The 24140-nt window shown below is 41.6% G+C and overlaps 1 protein-coding gene across 1 annotated transcript in view; it reads right to left on the bottom strand.

Moving 5' to 3' along the window:
• The window catches only part of LOC124722899 (trimethyllysine dioxygenase, mitochondrial), a 488590-nt gene that overhangs the window by 160495 nt on the left and 303955 nt on the right, over positions 1 to 24140 (bottom strand). The gene's annotated exons all lie outside the window — the stretch shown is intronic.

Here is a 24140-nt window from a genome sequence, read left to right as displayed (position 1 = left end):
ACCGCAAATTCGCATTCTTCCACACAATACTTAACAGATTCATAAATATACTACTTGAAGACAAAGTAATTCAGAAGGAAATAAAAATCTTAGAGTGGATACCCAGCAGAACTATTATTACCTCAAAATTATACAACTATAGTACGGTAAAATACCACCAAAAAAGCTCAGTATACATAAAGGAATAACACTAAATACACACACAACGAAAAACAAGTAAGCAACATACGTAACCACAACTTATCTAGGAAACATCTCAAACAAAATTTAAAAATTATTGAACAAAACCAACATTGCCTTTGCATGTCGAAAGAAACACAGCCTCAAACACAAAATCTAACAAAGGTAATTCCACAATTCCCACACATAACAACCCTGGCAGTTAAAAAATTTCATGTAACACATGCCAAAAATTCTAGCACAAACCGGCAGAAACTTCAATAACAAATACAAAGAACACACTACGGACAGTGAAAACAACCCACTCACATTTTCTCAACATCTACAAACAGAAAAACACGACGTAAAACCCATAAACGAAGCACTGGAAATCCTTCACACTACGCACATGGGAGCAAACATGAACATCCTTGAAGAAATTGAGATATATTTGCACCCAAACAAGTAACTTTCTAAATCTACTGAATGAACAAACCGACCTCTAATACAAAAAGTTAATTGAAAACTTTCATGATATCATAAAGCAGGAAAACGAGTAAAAATCAGAGATACTAAGTAACACGAATCCGTAGTAACAGCATAAACAGCGTACAACAAAGACATGAAGCCAAGAAAACATAGGGCATGACGAAATTATTACACAAAAAATAAGAAATAAAAATAAAGCATACAAATCTCACCGAAAACCAAATGAAATTAAATGTAGAAAACGTAATTAGAACTAAACCTGAGAAAATAATCAGAACAACCGAATGTAAACATGCAATATCGCTGATCCACTCTTAAAATTGATAAGCGGAGAAAAAATGGCTAATCTATATCTAAATGGCAGATATAACATTACGCCAACAACAAACATTCAAGTAACGTCTAACGACAAATTCCAACAAAGACATCGTATTGCAGTATCGATGTTACTAGAAACTTAAAAATACCAATCGAACGCATAATGTATTTCCAATCATAGTTATAGTTTATCGTATCAAGAATATATAACATATTAATGTATTTACAGACCACGTGACGATGGCAATATATATTTATAATAGTTATTCAAATATTAATACTTATTTAACTTTTTCACCAAACAAAATATCACATTTCTATTTATATAATTCTTCTTAAATCTCAGCCATGCAATTATAGTAAAATCTCCTCCTCTTTGGGTGTCACACTATATGGGGCTGTCTCTAACACATTTATACTCTTGTATGTATGTCTGAAAGACACGGTTTGAGGTGCCATCAGTCGGTTTCGACAGTTTATCAGGACTGGTAACCGACTTCCCATAACAAAGCTCATTTTCCAAGTCACGATTTGTGTCGGATTCAATTTTGGAACTTTTGTTAGAATTAACGTTGCTTATTTTTTGTGGCAGAAGTATCACAGTAAGTTGAAGCACATGTGTATCAAAACGTTAAGACTCCTAATACGTAACAAATCCTGATTATGGTGAGCGACCGCTTAGATACCCCCGAATAGCTAACATACATTACTCAAACAAAAAACATTATGGCAGTCTTCGACTGAAGTTTGGCATATTCTGTCCTTACCTAACAACTTTCTCTTGTTTTATTTTAAATGTCACCAATATGCTATAATTTATAATTTAAGTGACCTCAAAGAATCCATGGCCGCTATCAATTGCATTCAAACCCTTATTACACTTCTGCCACATCATAAAACACTTAAAGTGCTAAAGTAACGGACGTTTTGGCACTATTATGGAGGCGTTCTTAGAGAGAACAGACGGTTTGAGCTTGATGTACTACTGTACATTGCTGCCCACTGGTGACGTAAGACCACCGACGTGATTATTCTAATTTGTTAATGATCGTGAAAGAAATCACTTGATCATCATGAACCGAGGTAGGGAGTCTACTGGATCCTATTGGTAGATTTCCTTGCTTGCTGATGACTGCTAGCTAACTGCCAAGCCAGTTAACAGGCATGTAACAGAACACGAACGTCATTAGGACAGGACAACAAATCGGCAATTAATAGAGGAAGGCTACGATCTCCCGACGTCCTGGTGGTCGGCGATCTCAGCACGGTGGACCGTGAATGATCGCTGTCCAGTGTTATCACGGGACCTTCCGCAAAATACATAATCTTATTGTCATAGCATTTGTGCGGCTACCAGTTTCCGCACGCCACTTGCCTATTCGCAAGGAACTATCAATTGCCAGCAAGTTTGGCAATCGGCGAACAGCCTTCTACATACCTTTCCCTCTACTCACGAGAAACCAATGACGTTTTAGGGCCAATAAAAGTGTAGAATAATGATATTCGTGATATCATGACACAGAGACCGAGCGAGGTGGCGCAGAGGTTAGCACATTGGGCTTGGAGTCGGGAGGACGATGGTTCAAACCCGCGTCCGGCCATCTACATTTAGGTTTCCCGAGATACTCCTATATCGCTTCAGGCAGATGCCGGGATGGTTCCTTTGAAAGGGCACGTCCGAATTCCTTCCCAATCGTTCCCTAATCCGCTGGGACCGATGACCTCGCTGTTTGGTCCGCTCCCCCAAATCAACGAACCAACCGTATGACACACACACACACACACACACACACACACACACACCATAACGTAATTTGCTGGCAAATAGTTTCCAGCGTTGTAATTCGATCGCAATTTTGGTTACAGTAGTATTTTAAGTTTTTTTTATTATGACGCGATATCACAAGAATGTTAACCCATTTATGAGGAGTGTCGCGAATCCGTTTATACCAAAGAGAAGCTAATAAACGCAAGATTGATTGTTTCTGAGTGGCAGTGACGGAAGGCGTAGAATGTACACGAAGCTACCAACGCCTCTGACGTGTGCTTCCGCATGCAAGAGATGAAATTAAGTGAAGTTAAACCGAATATTACAGTTGATTTGTGGCACCAGAATACTTTAGCGAACCATAGTGTTCATTATTTACGTACATATACTTTAATTTATCACGCGTCTCAAATAATTATTATTAACATCATTTTTATTGTAATATGTAAATCTTAATGAAATGCCAACAATCTCAATCTTTTATTCTACTAACGATAGATTCCCGAGGTTTTATGCGCCACAAAATAGTAGTACAGATTTCGGAGCTCGGAAACAGGCTATGATAGATTCAAAATTCCCGCAATAAACAAAATGTTCTACTAGAATTCAAATCCAGAAGAGCGTAGGCGCTTTGCAAGCAGGGGAAAAAGACAAGACAAATAAAATTGAAGATTGGCCTTCAGCCTGTGTAAATACAGAACAACTAAGCAAGAAGCATCAGGCCCAGCAGAACCTATTCCAGATAAATCTGCCCTAACTAGTGTGAGTGGGTCATCGGCGTCAGGGTACAAACAAGGTGAAGATGTAAAAGATCAATTTGTGATTGACAGGCAGAATAGAATGCAATGTTCATCTGTGTTTAAACAAGAGAATAAACTGTTTCCGAGAGTTTCACGAATAAGGCTATATTGCATTACAGCATATTTAATTATTTAAAATATATGCCAAAATGTATTTTTCATTTTTATTCACTTAAACACTATCAACGTATCGTCACAACGTTGAATAAAAAATCTTCTACTACATGAGTTGTAAGTGTTAAATTTCTCAATGCCTGTTGCCGCAAATGTGCAACTTACCCAGTTATTTCTCACTCGTATCTCATATCTTAGATTTTACCTTATGTACTCTGCAACACTTCAGTACTGGTCACAAAATGCGACCGTTTACTTTGACTTTCAAGTAGAAATTTACTGCTGTATTAAGGGATTAATGAAGTACCAAGTAACTGTAACTAAAATTAGGAAATATTTACCCTTTGGGAGTTTACATGTTATTGCTCTCTCACGTTTTGACACAACCAGCAACGTGCCCGTTCCGTTCAAGTCACTTAGTCACTTCATTCTAGGTCTTACCTGTTGCAGACCTCGAGACGCTACGTTCCTGCGTGTCCATGCTAAAGTGGAAACCTGTCGCACCACGTGTGTGCTATGTACTTGCAAAGTTCCAGGGGGGAGGGGGGGGGGGCCCACAGTGAGCAAGTGTACAACGTAAGAATACTGTTAGATGGCTCGTCTACACAGGGATTCGGTTCTACGCTATTGCATTATGCCCATACGTAAGCGTCATCTATTTTCTTGACCATCATTCCCATACAAATATTTCGCAAGCTGTAAACATTTCACGCATATATACTTTAAATAATATTGTTCACATGTATTTAAAAGTAGTATTTTCCTATAATTCACTTTATTTCATTTTCAAAATTGCACAAATTAGAACAGCCATTCCTAGTCAACCCTGCTCCTTTATTCATTCTCGATGTTTCAGCAATACATTACCCAAATTTTTTCTTAGAAATATTAATATGCAAATTTATAAGCAAATAAACATGGAAAAATAAACAATTTCACTTGTCCATGTAGAGGCTAACTGTCTCGTGTATTTGTGCAGAATTTTGCTTTGGGCACACACCAATCTTAATCCAAGATTTTTGTTTATAATCGAACGGTACTTTTACTTATCCTTATGTGAAACATTCACTTGTTAGAGGATTTCACACACGAACAGTGGCTATATAGTGTGCACAGGCAATGTGTTGATGTATATCGTTGTATTTGTTAGAAAATTTTCTTATAAACAGTTGTTAATAGCTTAATCTATAAAATGATGCAAGCATGTTGATTTTTCTAGATACTGTATCTTGTGATTTTAATATTCTACTCTTTTTCTGAGTATTTTACCTTCAAATCCAGCCAAAATCTCATCATTTTCGCGTGATGTAACAAGGCTGTTCCGCAGTTCTCTCCTCGTCGGAAATTTCCGGCAACATCTGCTCAGCCCGCTTTTGCCATCACTATTTTTGCTTAACAGCAGACGACACAGCACCGTCGCTGTCATTTCTGTCACATTACGCGACACTGTTGCCTGTTATCTTATACATTTCCACACAGTAATATACCTGTGTTAGCTCCGGTTGGAGGACCACGTGTTAATTTTATGGTTAGATTCGTGCCTAACTAAGCAGAAAATAAAGAGCAACACCCCGTGACATGTTCTCCATTGAGATAGTTTTCCAAATTAGCGTTTTCCAGGCAGGAAAATCAGTTTGGAAAATAATATACGCGAGTGACCGGCGCAGCTCGTATAATTATAGTATACAGATATCCATCGTTTATTATAAGCTGACTTGCCTAGTCGTATAGAAATGAGAACAACATTAAATGTTACAAACGAATAAAATATGAAATTATTCCTTTTGAAACAGTAATGTTGTATCAGCATAAGGTATAATTTTACAAATTGTTCCCGTAAACCATACACAAGCAAATCATAAAACAAAACACTTTAGACAATCATTTCATCTCTGGTACAGAGAAAGACATTGAGACTACTTTGGTTCAGTAATAGATAACAGATGATGTTAACTGAATCGATCACTGCCTCAAGGCATTCTTCTAGTTCAGTGAGCATAAATTTTTTTCTCATACTGCATCAATACCACAACAGTCAGCACCGCACTTCACACGTGACAGCTGCAGCCCTTTTGATTGTTGCTAGTAATAGTGCTCCGACGTCGGGGTGCGTGCGTTATTAGCACGTTCCAAGCTGACATTGGGCGCAGTAACTGAGGTGAGCGACCGTGATGGAATTCCCCATTTACAGTCGCTCCCATCAGTCACAGCACCGAGCGCGCGAATAGTAATTTGAGCCTCAACTGGTGGCTTTATCTAAGCGCGGTATAAGCTGGTTTCCTGCACCGAGAATAGCTGCTTTGCACAACACGTTCAAAAACAATGTCACACTTTGTCTTTAACTCATCGCTATACCTTACACATAATTTTAACCTGTCTCAGACCATGAACCTACGGCCAGTGTTAATACACTCCTGGAAATTGAAATAAGAACACCGTGAATTCATTGTCCCAGGCAGGGGAAACTTTATTGACACATTCCTGGGGTCAGATACATCACATGATCACACTGACAGAACCACAGGCACATAGACACAGGCAACAGAGCATGCACAATGTCGGCACTAGTACAGTGTATATCCACCTTTCGCAGCAATGCAGGCTGCTATTCTCCCATGGAGACGATCGTAGAGATGCTGGATGTAGTCCTGTGGAACGGCTTGCCATGCCATTTCCACCTGGCGCCTCAGTTGGACCAGCGTTCGTGCTGGACGTGCAGACCGCGTGAGACGACGCTTCATCCAGTCCCAAACATGCTCAATGGGGGACAGATCCGGAGATCTTGCTGGCCAGGGTAGTTGACTTACACCTTTTAGAGCACGTTGGGTGGCACGGGATACATGCGGACGTGCATTGTCCTGTTGGAACAGCAAGTTGCCTTGCCGGTCTAGGAATGGTAGAACGATGGGTTCGATGACGGTTTGGATGTACCGTGCACTATTCAGTGTCCCCTCGACGGTCACCAGTGGTGTACGGCCAGTGTAGGAGATCGCTCCCCACACCATGATGCCGGGTGTTGGCCCTGTGTGCCTCGGTCGTATGCAGTCCTGATTGTGGCGCTCACCTGCACGGCGCCAAACACGCATACGACCATCATTGGCACCAAGGCAGAAGCGACTCTCATCGCTGAAGACGACACGTCTCCATTCGTCCCTCCATTCACGCCTGTCGCGACACCACTGGAGGCGGGCTGCACGATGTTGGGGCGTGAGCGGAAGACGGCCTAACGGTGTGCGGGACTGTAGCCCAGCTTCATGGAGACAGTTGCGAATGGTCCTCGCCGATACCCCAGGAGCAACAGTGCCCCTAATTTGCTGGGAAGTGGCGGTGCGGTCCCCTACGGCACTGCGTAGGATCCTACGGTCTTGGCGTTCATCCGTGCGTCGCTGCGGTCCGGTCCCAGGTCGACGAGCACGTGCACCTTCCGCCGACCACTGACGACAACATCGATGTACTGTGGAGACCTCACGCCCCACGTGTTGAGCAATTCGGCGGTACGTCCACCCGGCCTCCCGCATGCCCACTATACGCCCTCGCTCAAAGTCCGTCAACTGCACATACGGTTCACGTCCACGCTGTCGCGGCATGCTACCAGTGTTAAAGACTGCGATGGAGCTCCGTATGCCACGGCAAACTGGCTGGCACTGACGGCGGCGGTGCACAAATGCTGCGCAGCTAGCGCCATTCGACGGCCAACACCGCGGTTCCTGGTGTGTCCGCTGTGCCGTGCGTGTGATCATTGCTTGTACAGCCCTCTCGCAGTGTCCGGAGCAAATATGGTGGGTCTGACACACCGGTGTCAATGTGTTCTTTTTTCCATTTCCAGGAGTGTATTTAAGTTTACTACACATTAATGTGAATACCTGTGAACAGCATGAGTAACCATCTTTCGCTGCGCAGACCTCTGCGAGACGTGCAGGGAGAGATTCAGTGAGGTTCTCAAACGTACCGACAGGGATGTGGCCATATTCCGACTCTAGCGCCGTGGCCAGGTGCGCTAGGTTTCACGGTTGTGAATACATAACGCTTACAGAGGGGGTCCCACAGATTCTCGACTGGGTTTTAATCCGGGGAGTTTGGTGGCCAGGAGAGTACTCTAAACTCATCCTGGTGCACTTAGAACTACGCTCGTTCAGTGCGAGGTGTGTGACATGTTGCGTTGTCCTGCTGGTGGATGCCATCGTGTCGAGAAAAAACAAACTGCATGTAGCGGTAGACTTGGTTCCCAAAGATAGATGCGCATCTGTGTTGATCCACTTTGCCTTGCAGAATGACATCATCAAGCAGGGAATGCCACAAAAACATTCGCGCAATCAATACCTCCACTGCGCGATAACAACGGTGAAGTCACTGATGACAGTGTCACTAAAGCAGAGTTATTGAACACGGTTTTCCGAAACTCCTTCACCAAAGAAGACGAAGTAAATATTCCTGAATTCCTATCAAGAACAACTGCCAAGATCAGAACCATAGTGGTAGATATCCTCGGTGTAACAAAGCAGCTTAAATCACTTAATAAAGGCAAGGCTTCCGGTCCAGATTGTATACCACTCAGGATCCTCTCAGAGTATGCTGATAAAATAGCTCCATATTTAGCAGTTATATACAACCACTCGCTCACAGAAAGATCCGTACCTTAAGTCTGGAAAATTGCTCAAGTCACACCAATACCCAAAAAGGGAAGTAGGAGTAATCCGCTGAATTATAAGCCTATATCACTAACGTCGATTTTCGGTAGGGTTTTAGAACATATACTGTATTCGAACATTATGAAGTACCTCGAAGAACACGATTTATTGACATATGGTCAGCACGGATTCAGAAAATATCGTTCTTGTGAAACACAACTAGCTCTTTATACTCATGAAGTAATAAGTGCTATCGACAGGGGATGTCAAATTGATTCCATATTTTTAGATTTTTAGAAGGCTTTCGACACCGTTCCTCAAAAGCGTCTTCTAATCAAACTGCGTGCCTACGGAGTATCGCCTCAGTCGCGCGACTGGATTTGTGATTTCCTGTCAGAAAGATCACAGTTCGTAGTAACAGACGGAAAGTCATCGAGTAAAACAGAAGTAATATCCGGCTGTCCCCAAGGAAGTGTTACAGGCCCTCCATTGTTCCTGATCTCTATTAACGACATAGGAGACAATCTCAGTAGCCGTCTTAGATTGTTTGCAGATGATACTGTCATTTACCGTCTTGTAAAGTCATCAGATGATCAAAGCGATTTGCAAAATGATTTAGATAAGATATCTGTATGGTGCGAAAAGTGGCAACTGACCCTGAATAAAGAAAGGTGCGGAGTTATTCACATGAGTACTAAAAAAAAACAGCTAAACTTCGATTACGCGATAAGTCACACAAATCTGAAGGCAGTAAATTCAACTAAATACTTAGGGATTACAATTACAAATAACCTAAATTGGAACGATCACAAAGATAGTATTGTGAGTAGAGCATACCAAAGAGTGCGATTCATTGGCAGAAGACTTAGAGGGTGCAACAGGTCTACCAAAGAGACTGTTTACACTACGCTCGTCCGCCCTATTCTGGAGTATTGCTGTGCGGTGTGGGATCCGCGTCAGGTGGGACTGATGGATGACATCGAAAAAGTACAAAGAAGGGCAGCTCGTTTTGTATTATCGGGAAATACGGCAGATAGTGCCACAGACATGATACGTGAATTGGAGTGGCAATCATTAAAACAAAGGGGTTTCTCGTTGCGACGGGATCTTCTCATGAAATTTCAATCACCAGTTTTCTCCTCCGATTGCGAAAACATTCTGTTGGCACCCACCTACATAGGGAGAAATGATCATCACGATAAAATAAGAGAAATCAGGGCTCGCACAGAAAAATTTAAGTGTTCGTTTTTCCCGCGTGCTGTTCGAGAGTGGAACGGTAGAGAGACAGCTTGAAGGTGGTTCATCGATACCTCTGCCAGGCACTTTATTGTGAATAGCAGAGTAATCATGTAGATAATGCTCCCTCCTGGTAGCAGGGTGTTTGCTTTCAGACGTTTCACGCCATACAGGCCAACGGCCATCTTTCCGATGGAGCACAAGACATGATTCATGTGGAAAGACCACCTGTCGCCACCCAGCGGCGTCCAGTTGCAGTATTTTTGTGTAAAGTCCAGCCGTCGTTGCCGAAGAAACAGCAGTCAGCATCGGTGCATGAACCAGGCGCCTAATGCGGAGGCCCATACGCAGCAACGTTCGCTGAACGGTCGTTGAGGAGACAGTATTGATGGCCCATTGGTTCATCTGGGCGGTCAATTGCTCATCATTGCAATTCTGCTCGCCCGTACACAACTCTGCAGCTGTCGCTCACCCCTGTCATATATGGCCCATAGTGTACCACAGTTGCCTCGGCGCCGGGACAGCACCATAATGTCATGCACGGTATACATAAGCCACGGCGGCAGAGGAACAGTTTACAAACTTACCCGTTCCGGATATGCTTCCACCCATGGCCCAAAAGCCAATGTTCATGCCCTTTTGGACGTCAGATAAATCGCTCCGTTTCCACATTATGACGACAACTACACTATTTTCCGCTACCCCCCCCCCCCCCCCCCCTCAGCTGCTAGTGCTCCCACCTGCCGCCTGTGTGTGTTAACTGCACGTTAACGTCGAACATAGGCGGTGGTCACATTAATGTGACTGAACCGTGTATTTACAAATGAATTAAAGTAACTGATGCTATTCAAAATATTCAGGTTCTAATGTCTGTCTGTCCTTAAGTAAGGTAGAGTGATAAATAGCAAAATTTTAATCGGGTACTAGCATTATGTAAATTACACTACTGCCCATTAAAATTACTACACCACGAAGAAATGCAGATGATAAACGGGTATTCATTGGAAGAATATATTATACTAGAACTGACATGTCATTACATTTTCACGCAATTTGGGTTCATAGATCCTGAGAAATCAGTACCCAGAACAACCACCTCTGGTCGTAATAACGGCCTTGATACGCCTGGGGATTGAGTCAAATAGAGCTTGGATGGCGTGTACAGGTACAGCTGCCCATACAGCTTCAACACGATACCACAGTTCATCAAGAGGAGTGACTGGCGTATTGTGACGAGCCAATTGCTCTCCCACCATTGACCAGACATTCTCAACTGGTGAGAGATCTGGAGAATGTGCTGGCCAGGGCAGCAGTTGAACATTTTGTGTATCCAGAAAGGCCAGTACAGGACCTGCATCATGCGGTTGTGCATTATCCCGCTGAAATGTAGGGTTTCGCAGGGATCGAATGAAGGGTAGAGCTACGGGTCGTAACACATCTTAAATGTAACGTCCACTGTTCAGAGTGCCGTCAATGCGAACAAGAGGTGACCGAGACGTGTAACCAATGCCACCCCATACCATCATGACGGGTGATACACTAGTATGGCGATGACGAATACACGCTTCCAATGTGCGTTTCCGCGATGTCACCAAATACGGATTCGACCATCATAATCCGTAAACAGAACCCGGATTCATCTGAAAAAATGACGTTTTGCCATTCGTGCACCCAGGTTCGTCGTTGAGTACACCATCGCAGGCGCTCCTGTCTGTGATGCAGCGTCGAGGGTAACCGCAGCCATGGTCTCCGAGCTGATAGTCCATGCCGCTGCAAACGTCGTCGAACTGTTCGTGCAGATGGTTGTTGTCTTGCAAACGTCCCCATCTGTTGATTCAGGGATCGAGACGTGGCTTCACGATCCGCTACAGCCATACGGATAAGATGGCTGTCATCTCGACTGCTAGTGATACGAGGCCGTTGGGATCCAGCATGTACGATAAACCGCAATCGCGATAGGCTACAATCCGACCTTTATCAAAGTCGGAAACGTGATGGTACGCATTTCTCCTCGTTCCACGAGGCATCACAACAACGTTTCATCAGGCAACGCCGGTCAACTGCTGTTTGTGTATGAGAAATCGGTTGGAAACTTTCCTCATGTCAGCACGTTGTAGGTGTCGCCACCGGCGCAAACCTTGTGTGAATGCTCTGAAAAGCTAATCATTTGCATATCACAGCATCTTCTTCCTGTCGGTTAAATTTCGCGTCTGTAGCACGTCATCTTCGTGGCGTAGTAATTTTAATGGCCAGTAGTGTATTATACACTAGATTACAGAAAATGAACACTGCAGCATGTGAAAAACTATTTGATACCCGGAAAGTTAACTTGCTGCTGCTCATCAGCAGTCTCGCGGTCGGCAGTGTATTTATAAAAACAACCTAACGGCCTAATGACCTTCTGGCAATCTCCCAACAGCAGTGCGAGTCGCCACACGTGGCACATAACCACGCTTTGGCTATCCCTGTGAACGTTTGCCTGGTCTTTCTACCTCCATTCACTTAAGTTTGTATTCATTGTTTTGCCCTGGTTCGTCGCCTTCATCAATAACGTACTTTGTTCGCATACGCGTACACGCCATCAGAATGAAATTGAAATATACTGTACGTAACAGCACATTTCTGCCAACGTTCGCAGAAACTGCCCTCTCACTTTTTTAGCATGGCTTCCTTACCTCCACACTGTTTTTGACGTAAGTAAAAACATTATACACAACATATTACACAAGCGTTGTGCGTTTTTCATTCACGTTCAACCACGAAGCAACGGAACAGTCAGTTAACGCGAAAACATTACTCTTACTAATACGAATAAACACTAAGAGGGCGATGAAATTAACTGCAGCGGAAATTATTCGGTATTTCCTCTTAAATGCTATGCTAACATAAATTACGACGAGAAAATTCGTGAAATTAGAGCTAATGCAGAGGCTTATCGACGTTATTCTTCCCACGCGCTATTCACGTGTGGAACAGGGAAGAGGGATCAGTTAGTGTTACCAGAAGTACCCTCCACCACACACCGTCAGGTTGCTCCTGAATTTTCTCTATAGACGTAGATTCTCGTTTTTGAAATATTTGAGCAATTTAAACTTCCTGGCAGATTAAAACTGTGTGCCGGACCGAGACTCGAACTCGGGACCTTCGCCTTTCGCGGGCAAGTGCTCTGCCACGAAGTTTCATATCAGCGCACACTCCGCTGCAGAGTGAAAATCTCATTCTGGAAACATCCCCCAGGCTGTGGCTAAGCCATGTCTCCGCAATATCCTTTCTTTCAGGAGTGCTACTTCTGCAAGGTTCGCAGGAGAGCTTGTTTAAAGTTTGGAAGGTAGGAGACGAGGTACTGGCAGAAGTAAAGCTGTGAGGACGGGTCGTGAATCGCCGGCACGGTAGCTCAGCGTGTTCGGTCAGAGGGTTACGTGCCCTCTGTAATAAAAAAACTGCGTTAATCGATCATCAACGAACTTAAACGGATGTCTTACGACGTCCGCCCATAGCAGACGCAACGAACAAAAGCGAACAAAAGGAGATTTTTTTAAAAAAAAAAAAAAAAAAAGTTGGTACAGCACTTGCCCGCGAAATGCAAAGGTCCCGAATTCGTGTCTCGGTCCGGCACACAGTTTTAATCTGCCAGGAAGTTTCATATCAGCGCACACTCCGCTGCAGAGTGAAAATCTCATTCTGCATTTGAGCAATTGTTCACAAAATATTATTACACGCTAAATACTCTTACAAATTATGCTTGTAAAGTAGATCATTCAATCCATTATCTATGCACCAGCGTGACTCTCCGATTTAATAGCTACACTCTATATAAATTTTGTCTCTCGGCTTCTTTCTCCACTTTAATAACAATGTACTTTGCTTCAATCCTGGTACGTGTTTCATTCACGCTATTAAAATAGTTGCCGTCATTCGCAGTACACAATGACGATGTTCCCTACTGCACAGCACTTCACACAAACTTGACAGATTCAGACAATCACGGTCGTCTGTCTACATTATTTAATTACATCGAACACTTACTTCTTTTATTTAAGTTTACCTTGCTCAGTACTACTTGTATGTGATTGTTGCGAACATATACCTGGTACTTTGCGTTAATACTTAAATATAACAACATATTTGCGATTTGACAATGAAATAGTGTTTGTTGCCTCTCATTTATCATCATCCCTTAGTACATTCTTATGCATATCATCGTCACAATTAATTACATCCATCACAACACCTATATAAGAATTTCTCTGACAACATTCATCTACGTTATCATTTGTTTCACATTTCCACATAAACAATTCATTGTTGAAACATTTCCTTCCACGCAACATTTCGAGATACATTTTAGCATTACTCTCGGTACTATCAATATTGAAATTGAGCAATTCGTGTTGCCTTCAGTATTTACTTCCTTAGTTTCGTGAAAAATTGGAACTTTCAATGCGATATGAATTTTTTGCAAGGCTCGCTCCCCAATCTAATCTGTAGCAGATATTGTTACAGATAATCTGATTTCTTCTTCTTCAACTTGCGATTGTACCTTATCAAACTTTTCTGAACTATAGACTTTTGCACTTGAGCATTCTTCGATTTTTCGGTTAGGTCTTTCGACGTTTTCACTCGCACCCTTTCAGTCTTTGTCATCAATCTTTATTAGTTCCACATATATTCCTTCGTCAGTCCTTGTAAGGCTGCTTATAAGGGGCGATCAAAAAGTTTCAGTTTGAGAGCTTTGCTGCAGCGTATATACATCGTAGCGCGAGTTCGATGCGGATATACATGCACCAACATGTGGCCAAGGGATTAATTTCGCATTCGTCTCTTACCGATGTGGGTGCGGCAAATGCACAAACGTGAATTATGGCAGCGTTATTATCAAAAGCGTCCAAACAGAACCAACGTGCTGTTATTCTTTTGTTGGCTACCGAAGGACAAACACCTGTAGACATCCATCGGAGAATAAAGAATACATATGGGGAAGCATGTCTGTCGAAAACCGCCTTTGTGGAATTGTGCACCAAGTTCATGATACCGCACGTCCCTGTATTGCAAATGCTGTAACGCAGTAGGTACGCCAGAGCCGAAGATTCCTTTCGGGCGAGGATGTGCAGAAGGCAGGCTACGATTTTCGGGCTGAAGCGACGGTTTCAGTTTTTCGCTGATGTTGCTGAGGGATGTCGCCACTGTGTTGACTGTCTTTTCCTTTCAGGGGCGGCGTGGGCCACTCACGTTTCGCCGCCAGTCACAAAAGAGTCAATTAACTGTTCACCTTCCAGTTCGAAGTGCTCGAGAAATTCCCATGTAGATGCGATTCTGTTGACTTTTTGTTGATCTATGAGCTGTCCTATTATCTATTTCACACACAATTTTCGGTAACGAAGTTTTCAGCAATGATTTCTTGCGGAAGATACCTGCAGATGATTGTGGTCAGCTCGTCGAAAGACAGTCGACGATCGCCACGAATAATTTCTTCCATCTGGTTCACTACTTCACCAATCAAGATTGAGGGACGCCCACTCCTTTGTTCAGCATGAACATTCATTCTGGCAACTTTAAGCTCTCGACACAATTTGTACACATTAGTTCGTAACAGAGACACTCATTTCAGCACGGCTATACAAAAGAGCTTTCGGCCAACTGAGACAAGGCAAAATATCGGCGAACCAGCTTGTTACGCAGTGCTAAGTACCATCCAAGAACACCTGCAAGAGGCGCGTAGGGTCACTCTGGAAGCACCACTCACGATCGATGACTGAGGAAGCAACATTCTGCACAGCTAAGGGAAAGTCGCCAGGGCTTAATGTCTTCGGAGCAGAATTCGCAGAATTCTACCAGTGCTATTGGGACATCCTCGAAGACACTCTTCCAGTTGTTGCTAATGACGTGTGGTGTGGTGCAACAGTGTACCTAACACTCTGAAAGAGGGCATATTACCACTTCTCCCGAAAACTGGCCGGACCACGCATATATGCAACCAGCGTCTTTTCACACTGCTTAATGCAGATTTCAGAATCATTACGCACATGATCAAGATTCGTTTGGAATCATTCTTGGGAAAGACTTTAGGCAGGTACCAACATTGTACCGTCCCTCGTAGAAGTATGCTTGCTGCACCATGTGGGCTAAGGCTCTGAGCACTATGGGACTTAACATCTATGGTCATCAGTCCCCTAGAACTTAGAACTAGTTAAACCTAACTAACCTAAGGACATCACACAACACCCAGCCATCACGAGGCAGAGAGAAAATCCCTGACCCCGCCGGGAATCGAACCCGGGAACCCGGGCGTGGGAAGCGAGAACGCTACCGCACGACCACGAGATGCGGGCTGTGGGCTAAGGGACGTGATATGCTAAGCAGCAGCGGCCGTAACTGAAAGAGAAAAGCAGTTGTATTTTTAGACTTTTTTAAAGCTTTTGACCGTGAGAACTACGAGTCTGTAATAGAAGCGTTGAAGAGGATGGCATATGGCGATCGTATTACGACAATCCTCCATGGAATGTTATCAAATGTTTCTTCTTGACTTTCATTCAGTGATCACCTCACAAAACCTCTCCGCAATGGTCGGTCTGTCTACTAAGGATCTCCGCTGTCCATAGGTCTGTACGCTATTGCCATTGAACCACTACAACGTCTCATTTAAAACAGAATTAGAGGATTGGTAGTGCACAACATGGGGATCCGCTGCACAGTACATGCAGACGATGTATCCGTTGTTGTGTCTTCCCAACAAGACTTGGCCTCCCTGGAAGACATACTTAAAATCTATATGAAGGCATCTGGCGCTCAGATCAACAGCACAAAGGCGACCGTACTTCCCCTAAGTAGGAGCTTTGTTGAAACTTCTGAAGTGATACGGGCTGAGCAACAGACCTCGCACCCTTCTCTGGGCGTCTGCTAGGTGGTTGCTCGAGGTCACGTGATAACTAAGAACTGGTCTGACCTCCTGAACCGCATGAGTCCAAATCTCAGTCCGACAGTTACCCGAACCTCCTGTGAAAAGTGCAAACAACTCGTGTATCCGTCGCAAGAAAAATGTACTTCATGTCCCAAGTATTTCCGCTCCCTGAAGCTTTGGTGGCGAATATGCAGCGAGTATTCAACTGGTTTCTCCTCCTTGGTAATATTTTTAAAATTTCACGGCAGTCATTCTGGCTCCCTCACGGGACGGCCTTGAGCTCATCAGCGTCCGACAAATGCGCAACGCTCCTTGTCAATCGAAATGAGAAAGAAACACAGCGATAGGGCGCATGCCTTCTTCACAGTCTCTTAACCAACATGAGGCAAAGGAACCGATCGCCACTGGTACACCTCACGCCGATTCCTCCCGAATATCAGGACACCCAGAAATATTTTCTTGAATTTAGTCATGTTCGCTCCAGTATATCAATCACGTCATTGCTGCTTAACAAGGCTTTAAACACAGTCATGACAAAGGCCGCACGGGGAGACTCCATTGAAGAAAGGGAATCACATGTGAAGTAGACAGTACTGTGGTGAAATATTCACCAGACTTTCCTGCCTTCACGTATTCGCTCACGACGGTATCTAAATGTCAATGACAAAATCCCTACAAACTACAAGCTGCACAGAAAACACCTCAGCGCAACAGCCACCTGCCACAAATGCGGAAACTGACTCGCTCGCGCATAGATTTGTTTGTGGACCAGCGCAGGACATGTGGAATTTTCTTAGCCACCGAGTAGCCTTCGCGCTATCTGAACGTTCGAGAACTGATGAGGCCTGACAGTACGCGATACCGTTACTAAACAAAATGCAGCACTATGAATGATCACCTACATTATTGCGAAACGAGATGCTACATTATCGGAATATTTGCCCAATGATGAAGGGGAATATTTTCGTATTGCACGGGATGGGGATGATAATCACAAGAAAACATTTGGCAACATGCTGCATATCGTGATCAAAGAATCCACCCAAGTACTGTCTATAATGACAGTTCGTAGATAATCGACACAATGAGAAAGCAGGAACCACAGAAGAATCTCTTAAATTCCTATAGCTATTTCGTGTAAGTGAGAGAGGTGTGTGAAAAGCATTAGAAGTCACCAAACAAAGAATAAATATAAAAATAATTATAAAGCTTATAAATTTCCTCAAAAATACAATTGACACACTCATTTGGAAAATGAACTTTGTATTATTTCATGATAATCAACTACAGAAGATTGCTTTTATTTAATTAGAAAAAATAATTTTATTTTATTGAAAAGCATTTCGCTGGCGAGCAGAGAACTTGTGTTCGATTCCTAAGCACATTCATTTTTTTTATTTTTTTCCGTTTTGCAATTGATATGAATAGTAGGGTTAATATGGAAAGTAAATCGATGTGAAATAATAAGGTAAATAAATAAATTTTTCAAACGACTTGGATTAGCAAAAAAATTAAAAATTTAATCCTGGCTCTTTCACTCGCACTGTTACATGTCCTCCATTTTTTCGAACGACTAGATGGATGGTACTTGTTATATGAATATTGGAAGCAAATACACTGGTGAGACCAACAACATCCATTGAGTATAGTCTTCGCGCAATTACATCGTTCCTTTCGAAGATTCAACAGAAAACAGACGTGGTTTACATTTTAAAATATTTATTTTTAGGGAATTATTTTTGATGCATACCAGAAATACGCTAATATAACTTGAAAATTTGGTGCTAAAAGTTGAGCATGAAATATGCTGTGAATCGTTATTGTACCCGCGCGATTGTGCAATTCCCGCTGCGTTTCCAGAAGCAGGCTACAATTGTCGACTAATTATAAGATCCGGTCTAAGTGCCAAAAACAAAAAATTCGTTTTATTGTCAAAATATGGGCTATGTGCCTAACCTTCATCAGTAAAAACCGGGCTTTCTATTAATCAGTATGGTTTAAAACATTGCCACCAGAATGCGCCATGTGCCAAGTGCCACCTGTTCTGAAACAAAACCCAGGCTATGTGCCTGTGTTGATGTTTTTAGTTTGAGATTCGATTGTGTTCAAGCTGCAGTGATTAGTCCTGTCTTTGTGTTTACTATTGTGGTTTATGTGATGGATGAAACAAGAAAATGTCGGAAAAGTGGTGAAGATAGTGTTTCCCAAATAAATAAGAAGCTAAGAACCGAGAGAAAACTATATGAGAACAATAAGAAAGTTACTGTACCTCAAAAGCGACCTACACCTGATGAGGTAAGTGTATATGATAAATTTAACGCCTTAGGACTAAGGCTTTTTTGAAGAACTTCGCTTGATTATGATTTTTCTGTGGCGTTTTAAGCTAACCTACGTTTAGATTATGCAGGCCACGTTAGGTTATGTTGGACTTTGTTCCTGGACTACAGTAGACCTACTAACTGTGCAGAGTGGCAAACAAACAAGTTATTCGTGGCAGTCACAAATTACTTAATGCCTCTAATTCCCATAGTTGTTTATTGTAAATTTCATGCCAGCGCCACTATCAATGTAGAGACATTGCATTGGAATACAAATCAAACATATTCGATCAGTTCTACAAACTAGGCGAACTAGGTGATAATGTTAAACAAAACTCTTATTTGATGGGAAAGTTAAGTGTATGCAGTGTTAGAAGAAGGTGTCATGGTTCTTACAAAGAACCCGAAGAGAGTCGTGGACAGGATAGTGTTTTTTATACAGTTCCTGATGACAAAGGCGGACATTTTGAAGTCTGCAAAAAAAACCTTTCTGGAAATACACAAAATTACGAGGCGAAGAGTGGAAACCTTGGTAAAAGCAAAAAAGAGTGACGATGTTACCTACATTGAACATAAGGGAAATAGAAACAAAAAAAAAACAAAACAAATATACAGCTGCTGATGTGAAACGCATTGTTCAACACATCAAAAGCTTCCCAAGGATGAAAGCCATTGCACAAGGGCTAAAAGCTCCCTTCTGTTTTTAAACTAAGATTTAAATTACAGCAGAATGTATGATGCTTTTGTTATGCATTATCCAAACACAAAAATTAGATATTTGTACTACAAAAAACTGAGATTTCACCGCCCAGGGAAAAATACGTGTAACACATGTGATCTGCTTAAAAGTAAAATGCTGAATGACTCAACCAATAGAGCTGTGCATTGTACTTAACTAGAATTTCATCATAGACGTGCCGAAAAAGCTAGAGTAGAGATGAAACGTGATCATGTATATAGAATGAGATTTTCACTCTGCAGCGGAGTGTGCGCTGATATGAATCCTCCTGGCAGATTAAAACTGTGTGCCGGACCGAGACTCGAACTCGAGACCTTTGCCTTTCGCGGGCAAGTGCTCTACCAACTGAGCTACCCAAGCACGACTCATGCCCCGTCCTCACAGCTTTACTTCTGCCCGCGAAAGGCAAAGGTCCCGAGTTCCAGTCTCGGTCCGGCACACAGTTTTAATCTGCCAGGAAGTTTCGTGATCATGTATATTCTACCACTCCTACAAGTGATACATGCACAGTATCCATAGATTTACAATAGGTTTTCTGTTTGCCAACACTGTCACACTGCCAAATGTATTATTTTCTCAACTTCCTTGTTAAAATTTGGGATTGCATATAGCAGATAATAATAAAGGTTGTATATTTCTTTGGCATGACGGCATGAGTGGCAGGGGAGGCAAAGAAATTGCGAGCTGTGTGTTAAGGAAGATTAAAAGTAAAATTACCCAGGAAAAAAGTTAATAGTGTGGTCTGACAACAGCTGCGGCCAAAACAAAAACCAAATGGTATTTTCCTATGGATATACTTGGTCTGTAATGATTTCTTTGACGAAGTTCACCCCAAGTATGTCGTCTCTGGACACTCATACTTAACATGTGACAGACTTTGCTCTAATTGAAAAAAGAAAAAGAGTAGAAAAATGTGAATTTTCTTTGGATCTTGTGGGAGTTTTGTGTAATGCCAATAGCAAAACTCCTTTTCTAACCACTATGATGAACGATGATGATTTTTATGATTTCTCCAAAGCAGCTAAAGAACACATCACAAAAACGTTAGAAATTTCCAAGGCCGTTTGGCTCAAAGTTTCCAAAACCTACCCAGGAAAGTGTTTACAACAAAAAAATTCAATGAAGTTGAAACGTGGATGCAAACGAATATGTTCAAAAAGGTGTGAAGATGGAAACCATAAAAGACTTAGATCTACCCCAGCTTGAACTAACAGCCAGGTTGAAAACTGAGAAGCAGGAGGACTTAAAAAAGATGATACCTAATCTCAAACAAGAAAACAAACTGTTTTACCAAAATCTGACTGAGTAAACACAGCAGCTGTTTATAGACTGTAACACTGCAATATTTTGTTTATAAAATAGTGTTAAATTAATACAAAATGTAACTTTTAAAACTTTTTTAAAAGGCATTTATTTTGAAATAAAACTTGTAAGAACACAGCAACGTGCTTGATTTTGTCTTTGTTCTTTAACTAGTTTGTTTGCTAACACAGCAGTCCTGCAGGCCTAACTGAACTGACTTTTCATAACAATATAATTATATAAAAATTGTAAAGAGTAGTTTCCAGGTTTTTATAATAATAAAGTTATTTTATTATCCTTCCCACACCCCTTTATTTACAGATATAAGTGTTAAACTTAGCCCAGTTTTTATGTTAGAGAGGTTGGCACTTAGCCTTGTTCTTGTTTTGTTCCATCAACAATTTTGTTGTTGTTGTTAAGTGTTTTACGGTAACTTTACTCTAAAAATGTTTGTAGATTAACTGTCTTCATTTCTTTAGGCTATAAAAAAAACAAGTATATCAAAAAGGAATGCTTTCTGGAAGTTTTTTGCGATTTCCTCAAAATAGCAGTTGTGGCACTTACAACGGATTTTATTATTAGTCGACAATTTTGAAGCCTCGAAATAAAGTTTTTAAATAGGCGATAAAAATAAAGTCACGCTGTTGGCAATCAGGTGGGCAGTTTAGCGGTATTACTTCTACCGCGCAAGTCGGTTGACATTCGCTATCTATAAACTGCTATCATACATGAATGTAATTTAAAAGATTCTCAAGATACGTTTTGTAAATTTAACTTGTCGGTTTACTGCATTTGGTCTGAGTGATGGAAAAAAGATTTTTAGCGAGGCGGATAAACGATTGTCTTCATCTATACCCCGAGGACTAAATTAATCATTTATTCGTTATAAACGCAGAAGAAAATTAGGCAACAGACGCTGTTATGGAATATTGCGCCATGTAGAATGCGCTATTTTATATATACTACCAACTGCAACAATGATTTTCCTCCCTTATGCGATAAATAAAGTCCAATACCCGTCTCCAAAGCACTCTTACTAGGAGTTATTTTCTTGTAACAAATCTGAAAATTTTAATTCTTTACTAATCCAAATGGCTTGAGAAATTTATTTGCTTACTTCGCTATTATTTCTTATTTATTTACTTAGCTTATTAACCCTCCCATTCCTGCCTCTTTTGAAACGGATAAAATACAAATGAAAAAAATTAATATATTTGGGAATCGGAAGCAGGTTCTCTGCCCCTAAGCCAAATGCTTTTGGTTGCTGCGTCAGCGACGGTTTCATAAAACAGCTTCTAGCTGATGTATACATAAGCGGTAGTCGTAAAGGTTATTTCCTTGACTTTTAGGAAAATGTGTTTGCATATCCCATATATTATGATGAAAAGTACTCAGTTTTCAATTATCTACTGGTTTTGTCAATTTTGGGCCGTTTGCGCGTCATGAACATAGGGGTGATTTTTTCATAAACGGGGATGGAATGGAGCGACAGGGCCGTTGAGCCAAAATATCTTAAAGTTTTCATTTTAGGTTGTCCTGCCAAATATGGGCCGAATGAGTTGGCTGTGTCTAAGCCCCCCCCCCCCCCTTCTAAGATCTATACAGGGTGAACACGAGCATCATTCTTTCTTCTTTCACAGTATTCAAAAGAAGTCATTCTAACGTAGGCCTGTTTCAGACTGCACGGCGAGAGCTACTGGAGTTTGAACTCGAAATGATAATTTCGACAAGACAAACTGGAAATTCTATTTCGATAACTGTTCAATTTCGAAAATTTCTCTACCCACATTGTAAGTAGTAAACTGGAAGTAGGTTTCTGGAGGCATCAGACAATCGTAGAAAACGCATTTAGTGTCATTTGAGCAGAATCATCCTGGCAGGTTTACAATCATTTATTTATTTATTTATTTATTTATTGTTCCGTGGGACCACATTTAGGAGAAGTCTCCATGGTCATGGAACGAGTCAATACATGAAATTATAACACGATTGTAGAAACAGATAAAATGAAATATAAGAAACATATTCAGGCGACAAGTCGTTAGTTTAAATAAAGAAAATCAAGAATGTAACACTGGAATTTGCTTAATTTTTTAGCTCTTCCAGGAGCTCCTCGACAGAATAGAAGGAGTGAGCCATGAGGAAACTCTTCAGTTTAGACTTAAAAGTGTTTGGGCTACTGCTAAGATTTTTGAGTTCTTGTGGTAGCTTATTGAAAATGGATGCAGCAGAATACTGCACTCCTTTCTGCACAAGAGTCAAGGAAGTGCATTCCACATGCAGATTTGATTTCTGCCTAGTATTAACTGAGTGAAAGCTGCTAACTCTTGGGAATAAGCTAATATTGCTAACAACAAACGACATTAAAGAAAATACATACTGTGAGGGCAATGTCAAAATTCCCAGACTATTGAATAGGGGTCGACAAGAGGTTTTCGAACTTACACCATACATAGCTCGAACAGCCCGTTTTTGAGCCAAAAATACCCTTTTTGAATCAGAAGAATTACCCCAAAAAATAATACCATATGACATAAGTGTATGAAAATATGCGAAGTATACTACTTTTCGTGTTGAAATGTCACTTATTTCAGATACTGTTCTAATGGTAAATCATCACTGAATGAAATAATTTCCCCTTCTTTTAGTGAGATATGTGTCGACTAGGTGGCGATAGCAACAGCTGCCATTTATATAAGACATCAAAAGATGTAAGAACTAGAGATACTACGCGCGTGCAGACACGTTAATTGGACTTTAGATCACGAGAAAAATGCATTTTGGTATGGTGAATGAAGTTATCTAGTAACTGAAGCTGGTTCTCGTGTGGCATCACCAACAGGAAAGCATTAACTTCAGTTTCAACAAGGTACTGAAGAACAGGTCGGGTACGTAATGGCGTATCGGATATTGACATTGATTGCTCTTGTGAAGTTGACTCAGTCAGGACTTCAGAATCACCATTTCCAGTTACTAGGTGATTAATTCATCACTTACTATACTTCATGTTCCCTATAAACATTTTCTATGTCACCAATGTAGCGTCTACCAGGTCACAGGACGATTATCGTTTGAATTGGGTTTGAAGAGCATTCTGAACCATTTCATTCCTTGCTTTGGCCAACGTACTACTTCACCCGGCACAAAGTGAGCCTAAAATTTTGCTGGCATTGTCAACGTTCTCAGTTGTAATCAAACTCTTACATCCGCAGTTACGAGCAACCATCGAATGAGCATGGTCAAAAATATCTGTTGGGAACTATCAGCTTTGCTTTGAAAGACATCAGCGGGCTAAATGATATCGTGCACAACATTAGGTAACTATCCCATGACTTTTGACATTCATTACAAATAAATACCAGTATTCAGTT

This window comes from Schistocerca piceifrons, chromosome X (genome assembly GCF_021461385.2).
Source record: "Schistocerca piceifrons isolate TAMUIC-IGC-003096 chromosome X, iqSchPice1.1, whole genome shotgun sequence".
NCBI lineage: Eukaryota > Metazoa > Arthropoda > Insecta > Orthoptera > Acrididae > Schistocerca > Schistocerca piceifrons.
Note: the sequence above shows the minus strand (reverse complement) of the source record. Positions and strands in the feature narration are given on the sequence as shown.